The following is an 18041-nucleotide window of genomic DNA, read 5'->3' on the forward strand; positions in this document are numbered from 1 at the left end:
CTGGTCATTGGTACTTACTGGTCATAGACACTTAATGTTTATGGTTAATCACTGGCCATAGTTAATTACTGATTAAAGTTAATTAAGGGTCATAGTTAATTACTGGTCAACTATTAATTACCGATCATAGTTCTATAAATCGTCCGATCGTCCCTATGGTAGATATATATCTATGTAAATATATAGTCCACCGATTCGCCATGCTCCGAATTATATGTTAGTAGCATTATATAGGTGATTAACTCAATAGTTTCAGTGAAATAGCTTAAATTTGTTCCAAAACAAATCTCGCACTTCTGTGCATATGATTCTCAACTGGTTCTAACATCCCCGGAACGAAGTGACTGCCGTTGGCCAAGTATCAGAAATGTGTTGTGTTACAAAAGTTGCAAGTCATTGTTTATTAGTGTTCAAACTGATTATAAATACTTAATAGTCATAGATACTTACTGATCATAGTTACCTAATTTTCATTGGTCATAGTTAATTACGGTTCATAGTTACTTACTGTATATATTCTTAATATGGTCAGAGATGACTGTTTTACTTGTGGCTGAAATAGTAATGTACTTCAAGGGTATGAATATGCTCACCTTATTTTATAGAAAGAATTCTGCTGTTGCAATGGTTTACCTCGGCTAACTGGGATTTAATACCCTTTTACTCTGTAAAGCAAATGAAACCGTCTTTTTTTGTTTGAGTTATTTTTGAACCTATAAATATTGAAGATTTATCTGCCGTCCAAACAAATGCAAACAAGCTGGCCAACTTGGCTGCGTCTGAGCCCCCCGTCGAGCTCCTGGCCCGAACCCAACACCGAACCCAAACCCAATCCCAATCCCAGAGTGCTCAGACGCAAATGACATGCAAAATAAGCAGCAGAGGCAGAGGCTGCGGCAGAATCAGTAGAACCAGGACCAGGACGAGGACCAGCAGCAGTCGGGCCACTTATGGAGGAGCCCCAGACATCCGCCAGATAGGGTTTATTAGGGCAACGAGCAGCCGAACCGAGCCAAGCCGAACGAAACCAGTGCGAATGTGCCGGGCAGTGTAATTTATGCGGGTTTCGAGTAAAAATGTTTGCATAAACTTTATGCAAAAATATGCTCTGGCCAACGCATGCTGGGCTTACGGCGGGTGGCACGAAAAAAGGGGTGTGCTTGGTGAGGGGGTGATGGCAAGGTCCTTTGGCAGGATGCTATACCCCTGGCCCGGGCACATTAACTGAAATTGATTTTCGATTTTTCCCCCCACTCGCGAACGTTTCGTTCTGGAAACAAAGTCTGAAAAATGCTCTCTAGCTGAATTAGAAAATAAAGCAATTTGTTTTTGCGCATTTTGTGTCGTTTCGGTTATCCTGGAAAAAGTTTGATTAGTTTGTTTTGCATTTGTTTTCGGCGCTTGGGGTCGAGAGTTTGGGTGCGGATAATGTTATTAATGTTTAGATATATAGTGCGGCCAGGGAGTTGATCGAACTCTCGGCCAACATTCTATTTCCGAACACACTTGACGAAAAAAGCTTTTGCAACATATTTGCCAAAAAGTTTTCGGGCCTTAGGTTCGGGGGTTCCCAAAAAGTTTGCCCGAGTCGAGTGTTTGAGGATTTTCCACTGTGAGTTTTTGTTTTTTGTTGCCCACTTTTAGCTACAAAATTCTGAAAAGCCTTTTCCGGAGGGTCGAGATCGAGGGCCAAAAGCCTCAGGTCAGTTGGCACCTGACCCTTGAGCATTTTGCAGAAATGCACTTTGACTTTCGCGCGGTTTACTGTGAGAGTTCAGACGGAAGGGATTTTGGGGTTAAATAGTGCGAAAAAGTGGTGACTAGGATTTTTCACAAGCCTAATGAAATAACATACGGATAAGCCGATTGGATTCTAATTTTTCGGGCAGTTTAAGTACGTTAAATTGTACAATATTTTCACAGTTTTAAAAGTTTTCTTTAATTACTTCCTTATTACCTATCATAAAAAGTCATAAAAGCTAGTATTGCTTCAAAATTGACGTCTGATTTGAAGGAATTAACATTTTTTATTGATTTTATACTTATTTGGAAATAAAACTGAGTATAAGTTATTGCATACTTCTTTGGAGTTAAACAAATCTTTACCAACTTCTTGTGTAATTTTTATGTATTTAAATATCAAGCTCCTGCTCATTATTTACCCTGATAAAAGGAAGGTTTTACCTAAAACTTAACCAAAAATAAATCTAAATTTTGCATTGTGTTTATGTTTCATTTCAATTCTCTTTAAATGAATTTTGCCCCAAAGTTTTGAATACTTTAGAACCCAATTGGCGCCGCTGAAGGTGCTAATTTTGTTTCCACTTTTAGACAAGATCAAAGGCCGACATAAATTTTTTTATTTGCAATCCTCGGAGACCGATTCGTTAGCCTTGACCACATTTCGTTTCCAAACTGACCGTGACCAGAAACAAATTGGCGTGCAAAGTGCTCGACAAATCAATTGCAATTACCCGGCCGGCCGACCTCCCATCGGGGAAAATGGGAAATGGAAAATGGGAATATGCCAAGTTGTGGCAGGGGAGTCAATGCAAAATGTAAAACATTAAGTAATTCCGCTCCGTTTGTGTTTTGCGCCGCAATGAGCCACGGAGCTCAATCAGAAAGTTAGCCAAACAAATTGCGGAGCGAAGGCACAAATGAGATACGCTTTTCGCCTGACTTTATTTTTGGCTTTGCTCATCGCTTTGTTTTTCCCCGACTGACACAACAACCATACAAAAAGTGAGTGAAAAACAGCAACAACAACAACAACATTAAGGCGGAAGGTCGGCGGAAAATCAGGCAACAATAACAAGCAAGGCGGCAAGGGCTTGCTCCACTTTTCCGCGGAGAGCGAAAGCAATTTCCGTTCGTTAAACCTACATTTCGAAATTAAATTTTTTACACTTGAGAAGTTCGCAGCTTCAAATATTTTCATTTTGCCTCAAACGCGGCGCAATTATGCGCTGTCAGTGCGGCAGTGGGTGGCAGCGATGGCAACCACCCCCTTTTTTGCCCAGCCCAATCGGCCGAGAACCAGGAAGCAGGAAACAGGAAACAGGGCAACCCCCAGGTCCAGGGCAAAACCCATTGCCGGAATCCCACCCAGACCAGAGTGAGTCGTTGTAATACGGTGGCAAGGGCGTGACGCCTTTAAAACTTTGCCCCCTTGGCTTAAGGGGAATGAGAGAAAAAGGTATTAAATCAACGACTAAGTGCTACCCATTGAGGATTCCCTGAAGAAACAGACGCATTTAATTTGATTTTCACGGGTAATTATGAGCATTGCAAACGGTTGCTATTCGTAGATTACAGTTACTCTTGATAAAATAAAAAGATTAAGTGGGTTTTCAATAGGTACTTGAGTCAAGGAAAATGAAACTTTAACCTTTCTTCTTTAAGATGCAATAATTAGGTTTAAGCTAGGCGGGAGGGGAGACTATACTCCCCTTGAGGCTTCTTCGTTCAATATTCTTATGAAAAAATTAACAAAACTCATGGAATATTTATCAATTCTGTAGGAAAAACCCTAAGAAAATGTATCTGCTGATATTTTAAAGAAAATTCTGCATTTTAAAGACCACCAACCGGAAGACCCAATGAAAACTCGCATAGGGTACGAACAACAGCCATCAACAACGTGCAGAAAAGCTGAAAAATATACACGAAAATATTGCTGAAACAAATGTCGGGTCCCAGGCCTCCTCCGCTCCTCACTCCCCACCAGTTTTCCCAGCTCCACCTTCTGCACTTGCCACCCCCCAAAAAAAGTCCTGGCACTCATTACGAGCTGGGTGGCAAGGAGCCGGGAATACAAAGTTTAGACTCTGTGTTTGCTGTGGTTGCCCCTTCGTGGTCGGGCGTGGAGGTTACCAAACAAACACAACAAAAAATTCTGCCGAGTATTAAATATCTATTGGGAAAATTGCGGAAAGAGAGAGTGAGGGAAAGCCTCGACCACCATCAGGCGATGAAAATATTATGCTTGCCTTTCATTATGTTTTCTATTATTTTTTTTTCTTTTTTGCGGCTCTGTGAAGCTCCGCACAAAATTGCGCCGGGAAGCTTAATTAAGGCATTATTTGTGTCATCGATTTTGGGTGCGATGGTGCGGCCTAGACCTAAAATATGTATGGGTATCTGATCACACAAAACCGACCCGATACCATCTAATTTATATTATCTGCTTAATTTATATGGAACACGAAATTGCAAAACAAAAACCCTACGCAAAGTAGATAAGTCTCGTTCCCCTCTCTCACTTTCCAAAAACGAGCTGGAAAAAAGGAAAAAATTACAACAAGAAAAAGGGAAATGTTGGACGAAAATTGGAATAAAGAAAAAGGGACCGCCAATAAAATCTGTTTTATTTGCATGCTCCTGGCGAGGACAGGGACGTCGTTTTATTTTCGGCTATCCGGAAAGGGGGCCCCGGGCTAATAAACGGCCAATCAGAATTCGAATAAACTGAATGCAATTTGAGTTGAGAGGAAACGGAATTAATGTTTACCAGTTTACAGCGCTTTTATGGGCGCAGTGCAGTGGGAGTTTTGTTATTAAACAAGTAAAACAAAGAAGAAATCGGATGAAGTCCAAACTTCACTTGAGGAGTTATGAAGGGGTCAAGGGTCCAGGACCTCCCGCATCCTGCCGGAATGCAAAAAGTTAGGAGACGCGTCTGGCATACTAGGACGCCATTAAATAGAATATTTAATTTTATTGTTACCCTCCCCAGTCCTGAGGCAATGTCCTTTGTCACCAAGGATACATCACACACACACATCCAATGATGCCACGAAAAAGGGTCAGGCCTTTACAAAATGAAGCGACGCGCATTTTTCGAGGCTTAGCTACAAATTTAAATTCCGAGCATGCTGCTGCTGCGAAGGCTCCGAAGGCATCCAGCTCATATTTACATATTCCCCGCGCCTCGTATTATTTTTATACCCTTGCAGGGTATTATAATTTCAGTCAGAAGTTTGCAACGCAGTGAAGGAGGCACCTCCGACTATATAAAGTATATATATTCTTGATCAGGATCAAGAGCCGAGTCGATCTAGCCATGTCCGTCTGTCCGTCTGTCCGTCTGTCCGTCTGTCCTTCTGTCCGTCTGTCCGTCTGTCCGTTTCTACGCAAACTAGTCTCTCAGTTTTGAAGCTATCTGAACGAAACTTTGTAGTTAGCCTTCTATATACTCTCACTCGTATATATGTCGGAACGGGCCGGATCGGACGACTATATCATATAGCTGCCATAGGAATGATCGGAAAATTTTTACAAAAAAATTTTTAACTTTTTCAGTTTTCAATAGAATTGGATCAAATTTGAGATATAGCCATTCTACTATACTCTACAATTTTGCATAAAATTTTATGAAAATCGGACTACTATATCATATAGCTCCCATAGGAACGATCGAGAAATTAATACAATTAAATTTATAACTTTTTCAGTTTTCAGCTGATTTTCATCAAATTTGAGGTATAGCCATTTTATATAAGTCTTAAATTTTGTGGCAAATTTCATAAAAATCGGACGACTATATCATATAGGTGCCATACAAACGATCGATTGATGTAAAGAAAAAATTCAAATCTGTGAATGTAAAACTGCAAATATAATATGTATAGGTGAATGAAATGAACGCAGGTATTACTTCATTGTTTTTTAACACAAATATATATAATTTATATTGTATGGATTCCTATTCATAGAAGTTCTATCTGCAAGGGTATATAAACTTCGGCGTGCCGAAGTTAGCTTCCTTTCTTGTTTATTTTACTTCTCTGCACCCAAAGCCATTTTATATTACCAAAACGAAGAGTGGAACAAAACACAACAAAAAATGAAACGAAAAGTTTTATACATTTCTAATATGGAAACCCTTTTGCGATGCTTCTTTTTTTTAACAAAAGCCTTCTCTTCTCTCGCTTTGCAGGTTGCTTTTGGCCAACTAAGCCGCGGATGATTAAAACGCTAAAAAGGTAGGTTTCCAGAATTTTCCACAGCTTTAACGTACTTTTTGGGTGAAAAACATAAAGCTCTCTCATTGGAAAATTTTTATTATTAATTACTTAACGTTAAAACGTTGAAAAAAAACCTGTAATACATTTTTTAAAAGCTTTTTTAACTTTCACTTTTAGTTGAAAATTGCATTGTGTTTAATCAAAGCACTTTATTTTAATTTATTTTCGTTTAAAACAAAAAACTGCCAAGTAACTTCATATCATATTTAACAAAAAAGGAAACTAAGACCGTCCGAAATTTGTATACCCTTGCAGATTGAATTTCGATAACTAGAAATTATATATATTTTTGTTAAAAGACAATAAAATAATGCCTGTTTTCATTTCATTCAGCTATACATTTTATATTAAAAATTTAAAATTCACCATTTTGCATTTTTTTGTTTTCATCTGTATGATATAGTCGTCCGATGTTCATAAAATTTTACACAAAGTTCTAAATAAATATAAAATGGTTATTTATTAAATTTGATGAAAATCTGTCGAAAACTGAAAAAGTTATAATTTTTTTTTTTCTTAATATGTTTGGATCGTTCCTATGGTAGCTATATATTTGTATATATATAGTCCACCGATTCGACATGCTCCGACTTATATGCTAGTACAATTATATAGAAGAATAACTCCATAGTTTCAGTCGAATAGCTTAAATTTGTTCCAAAAGCAATCTCGCACATCTGTGCATATGATTCTCAAATGGTTCTAACATCCCCGGAACGAAGTGACTGCTGCCGGCCAAGTATCAGAAATGTGTTGTGTTACAAAAGTTGCAAGTCATTGTTTATTAGTGTTCAAAGTTAGTAAGTAATCACACATAATTACTGGTCATAGATATTTACTGATTAAAGTTAGATACTGGTCATAGATACTTACTGATCATAGTTACTCAATGGTTATAGATACTTACTGATCATAGTTAATTAAGGGTAATAGTTAATTACTGGTCAACTATTATTAATGATCATAGTTCTATAAATCGTCCGATCGTCCCTATGGCGGCTATGTAAATATATATATATATATGTAAATATATAGTTCACCGATTCGCCATGCTCAAAATTATATATTAGTAAAATTATATTGAAGAATAAATCCATTGTTTCACTAAAATAGCTTAAATTTGTTCCAAAACAAATCTGGCACATCTGTGCATATGATTCTCAAATGGTTCTAACATCCCCGGAACGAAGTGACTGCTGCCGGCCAAGTCTCAGATATGTGTTGTATTACAAAAGTTGCAAGTCATTGTTTATTAGTGTTCAAAGTTAGTAAGTAATCTCACATAATTACTGGTCATAGATATTTACTGATTAAAGTTAGATACTGGTCATAGATACTTACTGATCATAGTTACTCAATGGTTATAGATACTTACTGATCATAGTTAATTAAGGGTAATAGTTAATTACTGGTCAACTATTATTAATGATCATAGTTCTATAAATCGTCCGATCGTCCCTATGGCGGCTATGTAAATATATATATATATATGTAAATATATAGTTCACCGATTTGCCATGCTCAAAATTATATATTAGTAAAATTATATTGAAGAATAAATCCATTGTTTCACTAAAATAGCTTAAATTTGTTCCAAAACAAATCTGGCACATCTGTGCATATGATTCTCAAATGGTTCTAACATCCCCGGAACGAAGTGACTGCTGCCGGCCAAGTCTCAGATATGTGTTGTATTACAAAAGTTGCAAGTCATTGTTTATTAGTGTTCAAAGTTAGTAAGTAATCACACATAATTACTGGTCATAGATATTTACTGATTAAAGTTAGATACTGGTCATAGATACTTACTGATCATAGTTACTCAATGGTTATAGATACTTATTGATCATAGTTAATTAAGGGTAATAGTTAATTACTGGTCAACTATTATTAATGATCATAGTTCTATAAATCGTCCGATCGTCCCTATGGCGGCTATGTAAATATATATATATATATGTAAATATATAGTTCACCGATTCGCCATGCTCAAAATTATATATTAGTAAAATTATATTGAAGAATAAATCCATTGTTTCACTAAAATAGCTTAAATTTGTTCCAAAACAAATCTGGCACATCTGTGCATATGATTCTCAAATGGTTCTAACATCCCCGAAACGAAGTGACTGCCGTTGGCCAAGTCTCAGATATGTGTTGTATTACAAAAGTTGCAAGTCATTGTTTATTAGTGTTCAAAGCTAGTAAGTTATCACACATATTTACTGATTATAGTTACATTCTGGTCACAGATACTTACTGATTATAGTTACATACTGATCATATATACTTACTGATCATAGTTAATTAATGGTCATAGTTAAGTACTGTTCATAGTTTCTTACAGTTTATAGTTACTTAATGTTCATTCATACTTACTGTTCAGAGTTACATACTGGGCATAGATATTTACTGATCATAGTTAATTATTGATCATAGTTACTTACTGTTGAAAGATACTTAATGACAACCGTTTAACAACAGTTTCTCCGACAGTTATATTAAATAGTACATAGAAATTTTATAATAATAAAAGATTGCTATGAATCAAATTAGATAAAAATATGCTAAGAACTATAAAATGTATTATTTTTTCGTTAAAATTTACCGAGCAAGAATATATATACGTAATATGGTCGAAGGTAACTCCTTCACTGCGTTGCAAACTTTTGATTGAAATTATAATACTCTGCAAGGGTATAATAAAAAGTAAATTTACCTTTCAATTTATTAGGCTTTTTTTTTGTATTTTTGCCTTTTATTTTATGCAAATCAAATTAAGTATGGAAATCAAAAGCGACGCCACGGCTTTGAAATAAGTTTTCAATTTTGTGAAATATTTATTTTCCTTTGTGCCTTTTGCCATCGAGCTGTCATGTGATTGGCCCTTATTTATTTATGATTATATTTATTTATTTATAAATGTTATGTGTGCATATGGGCGATTCGTCAGAAAATACTTGCAATATTTCATTGGGGTTTAAAAACAATATTTATACGCTTGCGGGCCATAAGTAAAACCGAGAGTTTTTTATTTCAGGTTTTGTGGAATTCATTCCTCTTTTTTTTTGTTGAGCTTTCGGGGGCTATGGAGTTTATTAACTGAACGACATAAAAATGGCCACAAAAATCGGCGGGAAGCGGCAATGGCCATGTAAAAGTAGCACAGACAAACGGCATTCGCAATAAAAACGAAATTGATTTATGAGTGGGCTTGAAATGTTGCCATTCTGCCAAGTTGATGCCAGCTATTTGTGGCCATATGAAAAGGAAGTTCAGTTTTTTATCCAAGTACTTGACGAGTGTCTAGGTTTTCTGGTTTCTTTTCACCATTCAGGTGTTTTAGTCGAACAATAATTCAATGAGCAGATGGTATAAAATATTCTAGTCACTAGACTGTTATTCATTCTTTAAAAGAAAGTATTGTGTGATCAGAGAGAGGCATTTTCATCAAGTAAATGAATATTCAGTCAGTAATTCTCACTCTTCATTATTATTCCAGTACACTCAATTCTCGGTCTCGCCAGTTGTCTCCAAGTTATCTCATTACAAGTATCTTGAGGTTGGCGAGGTGGAAAATGCCAAGAAGAATGGCAACATTTTAATTTCTTTTTAATGCCCAACGAACTCATGGTCTTAGCTTCCTTCTGGCTTGGGGTAGACCAAAAAATTAATTATCGTTGGCAAACAGGCTCACTGGAGGCTCCAAAGGAGGAGGAGGAGGACCGGGAGGTATCATTGCAAGCGAATTGTAAGCCGCTGCCGAGTCCCGCGCTTTTTCATTATATGAGCGTTGTTAAGCTAAAAATAAATTGCTTATTAAAAAGCCTTGCCACCACATGCATAGCCAGGTGGGTGGTGGTGGGTGGTGGCTCCTGGTGGGAGTCACTCATTTACACTTCAGGAGGCAGCAAAGCGAAAGGGGCGCGGTCGTTGGCACAGACAATGAAGCGATGGAAGGCAGGCAGGCAGTCAACTGGGTGAGAATGACAAAGCCGAAAGGAATCTCTCACTCCCAACTCCCCACTGCCCCCTTCTCTCTCAGCATCCTTATCCGAAACCATATCCCTGCTTTCTCCATTTCTCCCTGTGTGCGCTCCCTGCGCTAAGCGCGAGAAAGTCCTTGAAGCAATCGACTTAATGCCTGGCTGTGGCGTTTGTACATATTTAGTTTGCATTTACATGGCACACACAGACACAACAAGGACATCAGCACACACAGGCACTGCGAGAAAAATATGTACTATAATTCCAGATAATATAATTTATAAAGGATATTTTATTGTTAGTCTTTTAACTGAAAGACAAACTTTCATAGCAATAAACTGTGGAAAGTATATTCATCAAATATGTACTTAATTCCTTATTTGTTCTTTGGATTTAATTGTACTTACTTCTCTGCTTAAGTACCATAAGCCATAATCCTTTAATTTTCAAAATTTGATATATACTTAAAGCATATAATATATTTAACAACATTTATTGTTGTTACTGTTTAAATACATTATTAAATTCGACTTTTTCTAAAAATTTCAAAAGTACCAAACGTATAATTTTTCACGGTGTCCGAGAGTGAAGCTAGCACATTTAATTTTCTACACACTGCACCATGTTCTGATAGATTAACTGGATATTGGGATGCCACTCCATATATGTATGTGCTTAGCTCGGAATGAGCGCTTTATAAATATGTCCTTGTCAGCGTCCGAGGTGGAGACAATTTGCCAAACCCCTCTGCATACTTATCTACGCAGGGATCCTGGTCTGTGGGTCCTGGCTCCTGTCTTCTATATCCCTCCAGCAGGCCTGATTGGATGGCAGAGCAGAGTTCGAAAGTCAAGGTATTTCGTTCGTCCAGCACGAGTGCGTGAGTGTGTGTTCCTGTGCGTATCCTGCACGCTTCAATGAATTTTTGTCAACGTGATTCGCATTAGAATGTGTATTCAAATGAGCACATAATTTGTTTGTTTGTCTGTGCTTCCTAGCTACCCCAGAGTCTGTGTGCATTAAGATATGTCTACATGTGGGATTGGACTTACCGGAAATGAGATGATCGACCTGACGATGCTAACTATTAGATATGTTAAGTGGGGTTTGCGGAAGGAGATATTATGGAAAAAAGTCCTCTTGATGGTTTCAGTATTTGTCTTCAAACAATCTTAAACAGCTTTATTACATTTTTAAGTTAAAGAATATATATATTCTATACTCCTCTATATACAGTTCCATCATACCCTTACCAACAAGTACGGGGTAACAATCGAGGGCATAAATATCGAAGCGTGCGGAGCAAGATGTGGCTCAGCATTTGGCATTTTATGAGTGCAATTATGTGTGGCTGGGCGTGTATGTGAAATAGAGACCCTCTGGGGCCCGGAAATAGGTGTGAGGCGTGCGTTTGATATAAATTTCGAACAAATTACAAATAAATTGGAGTTATCGTGGCTGTGCGCCATTGTCAACCCCAAAAAGCAATCGCTGCCAAGAGGCCCCACTAGTAATTTAAAATATGCAAATTTCCCAGGGCTCTTCCACTCTTCCCTCACCATCCTATCTCCACTTGGCTGGATATTTATTGCGATTTGCGCTTTTGTCGTCGCCGAAAACTGTTTTAAAGACAATTTTCACTGGGACTTGCCGGAGAGTAACCCAGAAATAGTCCCCCACCTACCCCCAACAATCATAACATTTAATTTACTTAAGTTGACTAAGCCGCTTTCGGGCCAATCACTTTGACGAATATTGTGTGTCTGAACCGCATTTTAATTAAATGTATAAATCCATGTGCGGGGCTTATCCTTTTGCCATTTTATCCTGTTTCTGTCTCTCTGTGTGTATGTGTGTGTATGTGTCTTATATTTGATTGATGTGGCGCTTGTGCCACTTTTTGCGGCAACGAGTCAACGCGAATTGATTTAATGCGAAATGCATTTGGTTTTATTATTACTTGTTTTTCGTTTGCTTTATTTCTGATGGACAATTCGCGGACATATTGGGTTCCGTTGATTTGATCTGGCCATAAATATAAATATAAATTCTTTAAAGCGTGTATGATTGAGCTGCAAGGCTGACTGACTGACTGGCTGACTATATCCACTACATTGCACAATAAATATCCATGGAAGCTGACGAATGAGTAAGCGACCATAAATTCACTTAAATTATTTATTGAAATACGAGTAATTTTAAAAATAAAATTCAGGAAACGTTTTCAAAGTGAATTTACATTTTTTTCTATACTTTGAATGCCTTTTTTTTCGTAGTTATATTTGTTTTTAAGAATGATTGATACGTTTGGGATGCAATATATTTGAGAACTTTTCAATTCATTGTTTTTTAGTATTTTAGAAATATTTGTAAAGTTGATTTCGTTTTGGTTTCGCTTCTCATTTCGGATTCAAAGCAACCCTAAAAAAAATAAATGAGAAAAACTCAAATGTTTCCTGCACTTTTTGAATAAAAATGCGCAACTAGAAAACTAGGGAAAAATAACACAAAACAAAAACATTTGATTTGCTTGCTTTAGACGAATTTATCCTTTGATAGCATTTTCGTCTGAGTTTTACTCAAAAGACCACAATAAAGCAGGAAATTTAGTAATGTTTCAGCCTCTCCTTGGCCCTCTCAGCTGGGTTTATTTTCGCGGATTTGTTCTGTATAAAACAATAATAATAAATTGTGTGGCAGTTCAGAAGACGGCTTTTCTCGCATTGTCCACGCCCTCAATCCCACTCTACTAACCCTCAACCCGGTATCATTGCTGTAAACTTTCACTATTTGTGTTTGTGTTTTTCGAGACCGGAAAGTTTTGTGCCTCTTTTGCATTGAATTTATTTGTTTGTTTTGTGCGCCAAGGGGATTTTGGGCAAATTATTTAAGCCTATTGAACCTGCCGGTTGCCTGGGCTGTGGTAATTGCGTAACCAAATAATTGTTGGCTTCTTGATTTTCGCCTCACACCGCCACTAACGTCTGGCTTTATTAAATTTACAATGGTACAACTTGTCGTATACTTGATGCCGGGCCAAGAGGGGATGAATGGAAGTGAAGCCGAAGCCGAAGCAACGTTATTAAACATTTTCAGCAGAACTAAGTGCGGCATTTCGGTTCAGTTTTGCTGGCCTGTCTTTTCGTCTTTTCGTCTTTCAACCCGGATTCCTTGGCCTTGGGGGTCCATGCGTTGATAGACTTTTCCGACGATTGAGATTGAGGCGAACCGAAGGATGCAGAGGGCCCAAAGGCATAAGGAAACTGGCGCCATTTTGTATTCCGCACACACACACACACACATACATATATATATATCTGTGCACTGAAAAATAAACTAAAGGTACTCTTACTTAATTATAGTAAGTGCCAAAATATAGAAATAATAAAACTATTATTTTTAATATTAATATTTTTATTGGCAGTAAACAGTAATACCTTTTTTAGAAATCAGCATTCAATGTTCATATTAAAATCCTAACAACATTTATTTTCTCCAGTGTACGTATATGTATTCTGAGAGTGTATGTGTGGCAAAGTGACGATAAAACATTTGCCTCGATTGCTTAAGTATGCCATATCAGGAAAGAGCTGGCAAAGCCCTGGAAATGAGGGAAATCGGTGGGAAAAACCGGGAGGGCTGGAGGCAGGGAACCAGAGAGCAAGCCTGATGAGCAGCTTGTTCCCTGCACCCCAAGTGAGTTGGGTATTATGATACCATTACGTAATTCTATGTGCGAACTTGGAATTTTATATGCCATCAGAAAAATTGTGCAAACTCTATTATTGATGTGCTGGCGCGTAGCAAATCAAATGTGAACTCCAAAGTCTCAGTTTTCAAGTGCCGAAAAAAGGGGGATTTCTGCCTTTTGCAGCTATCATTTTCATTAAGTACATTTCGTTATTTTGTATTTGAAATTTAGCTAAGAGCATTCGAATATCCACTTACATTTGTACAACAGATATTTCATTGATTTTTCTGGGTGACTATGGTCTATACAGTAGCTTTTGTTGAACAAATAAACAGCTAAATGCTAGACACTTTTGTTATTTAACTTCTTATTTAATAAATATGTTCTATTAGCATAATTACGTAAAATGTATCATACAAAATTTAAAGGAACTTATCTCTCTTTCCATTTCTTCCCCCTAATTTATTATTTCTTGAAGTGGACCCACACCTTCATGAAAGTTAATGACTAAACGTTAGTTGAGAGTCCGAAATCCGAAGCAAGCTGCTCGTTGCTCTGTTAATTTAAGTAAAAAGCATTTTGGCTGATGTGTTTATTTGCCACGCCTAGCTGAGGGCCACGCCCCCGCCCCCAAAGCTCACATAGAGATACCCACACACACAGACACCGACACGGGCAGACACAAGGACTCTCCTTCGCAGAGGAGCATTATCCTGGCGCTCCGATATTACTGATAATTTAGTTGGTCTCTTGTGCTGGCAGCGTACATTTATTGTTTGCCATGTACCAATGGCTCTATATGGCAGCGCTAAGCGAGTGTCTCTGTGTGGGTTAGCCCAGCATCAGTATGGGTGTTGCTAGTGTGTGTGTGTGCTGCAGGATTTTTGGCCTTTTGCCAGGCCGACACATTGGCGTCCTTTTATGCGAAAATGAGTTGAGGCAATGTGTTGGGTTTGCTATTTTTCGCATGTCTCCCCATTTCTTTTTTTTTCTGCTTTTTTTTTCGTCCTTCTCATATCATTATGAAACGCTTGAATGGCTTTTTATGTGCACAAGTGTGAGTGTGGCAGTCTGTGTCTATGTATTGGCTGAAAGCGTGTGTGTATATAGCTGCTAATATATTTGGCTATTGATTTAGAGCGGCGATAAGTTAAATATTTAATAGATTCTATCAGGAATTTAATGCTACGCAGGAGCAGAGAATGCAGGAAATGTGAGAGATTAAATGGAGTTGTAATACCCTCTTAGGGCAATACTAAGATAAATATTCATATATATTTTTCTATTTAGTGAGACATTTTTGGTAAGAAAATAAAGGAGAAATACAGCATGTATCCTAGGTTTCCCTTTAATCAATTTTCAGGTCACAGTTAGATAAATGTTTACCCAAAATTTTAATTATTTTCCATTTTGTCTAATTCCCAAAATGTTGCATACTTACTAACACGTTACACGCGTATCTAGTCTGCTGTTTGTTTAACAATTATGCAAATCGCTTCGCACAGACATGCAAATACATTTTTCGGTAAATAAAACATTTTCGCGGCAGCCTTTAATGCCGCCAAATAACAAAGAGGCAGAAGTAGCAACAATAAAACCAGGCGGGAGCATAAGAAAAATAAATAAATAAGGGAAAAGTGCACAAACATTTTTTGGGGGCAACATAAATTATGCCCAAGCATGTGCCGGCAAAAAAACAGTCGACGGGGAGGCAGACAGACTGGAGCAGCAGCCTCATCCAGAGCCGCAACATCATTGTCGTTGACCTACAAAACGGCGGGGCTCCGGCGAAATTTCCATTTCCATTTTCCTGCAGCAAAGTTTTCCGCACAAGCCCGCGCAAATTGCGGCCAATTAATTAGCTGCAGTTCGCGGCCAGTCGGAATGTGTCCGTTGCCCTGTAATTTAAGATCTGAGCGACACTTTAAGCATTTGCTTCTGGCTTGGCTTAAAACTGTCATGGCCATGTTCAGGTGTCAGGTAGCAAAGGACTTGCCATTAAATATGTACACCCTTACAGTGTGCACTAAAAGTGAATTTCCTTAAAACTATTTTAATTATAGTATTTAAATATTACTTAGGTAGTTTAAGAATAATTATCTTTATTAGTTATTCAAAGTATTTAAAGTTTATTTATTTTTCTTCCATATTGTTGAAGACTTATATAGTTTCGTCACGCACTGTATAAAACTGACCAAGTGTTGCAAACAATAAATATTGTATACAGGTTTTCACAGCTTTATTTTATTTGTTGAGTGGTTCCTTTGTTTGGTTATTATTTTATTAATTAAAAGGAATTATTAAAAGTTGTATCATTTTGTATGGATACAAAAAACATTTCATTCAAAGGAAGAGCAATTTATTTCTACAAACAAAGAAGCAATCGAAAGAACTTAACAGCTTTTCTCACGTAACTTAAGTACCAGTAATCCTCTAAATCCACAATACTTATTATGCAGATTAGTAAAATATATCATCATGTAAAATTATGTAACAAAAACCACCCAATATTTATGGCAATTTAAGTTTTCCCTAATTTATAACAAAATCTTCTAACAATTGGCTCTTTGATATCTCTAATCCGACTAAGCCGCCAGATGCTGACTTCCACAACCAAAACTTTTAACAATATGGGGGGATGTCGGCCTTATTTCCACGCAAAACATTTAGTGCTGGGGAATCATTAGAATACTTGCCTTGTTAATAAGATTACGCTGACGTATGCAGTGTAAAATGCTACCAAGTTGGGTGAAAATTGTTTGAAAATATCCAAGCTGCCAGCTGTGTTCCGGGGCACCACAACACCCAGAGACAGGGAGTGGGTGAGGGTCTAGAAGCCATCCTTCGCCAAGTGGAAGCAACGATTCCGACCCGGGGTAACCTGACATTTAATCAAGGCACAGCGCAAGGTAAACAAACGGAAATAAGCGAAACTTCCTGTTGCTGTCACCGGTCTTTGTTGCTTTTGCCTTTGCTGTTCCTGCTGCCTGTTTGCTGCCTTTCTGCGCATACGAAACGGAAATACAATCAAAATTGTGTAATGTTTGCTTGCCACCGAAACACTGTGAAAAATGCGTTAAATAAATGAAAGGTGAAGAAAATGGGAATTAATAAACAACTTTTTTTTTTAAATGCAAGTTTAAATAACATACCTGTTTGCTTAATATGTAAATATTTGGCTTAAAGTTCCCAAATAAAATGTGGGAAATTAAACGAATGAAAAAATGCTTAAGTTAACAATAATCGCAGCAAAGTTAGGATATAATAAATAAGAAGTTATTAATTAAGAAGAAATTAGGCCTTCTTAATGGTTACTTCTCTTCTTTAATATATATATTTTTGTATTAGGCTTTTCTGGTTAAGAAATCAGTCTCCAAATTACTAAAGGATTATATATTTAGACCATAATTTTCTCTAAGCGCACCGGCAGCATCAGCTGGCATCAGGATATGGTTGATAGCCGGGGGTTTTTAGGGGGCCACATTGGGGTAACACGTGCCAGATTGTGGTAAGGGTTTTTAGTTTGTTTTTGTTTTTTTTTCTGTTGATTTTCACCCCCAAACCCTCCATAAATGGGATTGTTTTTGGGCTTTGATGGAGGGCTTTTTTGGCTTTTGAGGTTTTGGTAGCGCGGCGCCGTGTGTGCTGACAGATGTGATCGGCGAATGTGGGGAGCGCTAATGAATTTTTGCCAACCATCGGAGTGATTAGCATTATGCCAATTAAATATTTAACGCGCCCATTTATATGTCATGTCGAAGAGCGGCATTCAATATGCAAAGGGAGAGCCGCAGAACAAGAAACTCACATCTCGACTTATTGCCAGACTTGTAAATGCAAATGGCTTTTCCGGGGAAAAGTATGGTGGGGCAGGAGCGAGCGAACATTCGACGAGTGTCAGTTATAATTGATGTTTTGACAAGTCAATTGTCAGCTAATTGGAGCGCATGTGAAATCGAGGAATTGAAATCAAGAAATCAAGAAGCCTGAGTTGTCATGTGAGGACTGACAGTGACGTGGATATAATTAACTTTTCAGCTGAAAGTGAAACAGCAAATGGAAATCAAAATCATCAATAAAATATGCTTATTTTATTATAAGCAATATCGTAAATCGAAAAAGTTTATTAAATTCCTCTATACAGCTCCATTTTAATTAGAAATCTACAGAAAACCAATGCCTTTATCGAAAACTTTAAGTTCAGACGCCAATATGGCGCCTTCATTTCCCTCGATAGCATGTAAATGAAAGTTTAACAAAGTTTTTTAGAAATTGTGAATAGTTTTAAAACTTTCTAGCGTAAATTGCAATTTATTTAATTCGAAAACTGCAAG

At 37.4% G+C, this 18041-nt stretch overlaps 1 protein-coding gene across 5 annotated transcripts in view; it reads left to right on the forward strand.

Annotated features, from left to right (window-relative positions):
* kek2 (leucine-rich repeat, immunoglobulin-like domain-containing kekkon 2 protein) overlaps positions 1-18041 on the forward strand; it is a 54386-nt gene that overhangs the window by 6153 nt on the left and 30192 nt on the right. For 2 of the 5 annotated variants that reach the window (XM_086831134.1, XM_086831138.1), the window contains exon 2: positions 5942-5987. The gene's annotated coding sequence lies outside the window, so the exon portion shown is untranslated. Of the gene's footprint in view, positions 1-371; positions 3276-5941; positions 5988-18041 lie in introns of those variants that run through there. The other 3 variants (XM_086831135.1, XM_086831136.1, XM_086831137.1) reach the window with 3 other exon arrangements.

The sequence above is a fragment of the Drosophila serrata genome, unplaced genomic scaffold (assembly GCF_035046125.1).
Source record: "Drosophila serrata isolate PLE 108 unplaced genomic scaffold, ASM3504612v1 contig_240, whole genome shotgun sequence".
NCBI classification, from domain to species: Eukaryota; Metazoa; Arthropoda; class Insecta; order Diptera; family Drosophilidae; genus Drosophila; species Drosophila serrata.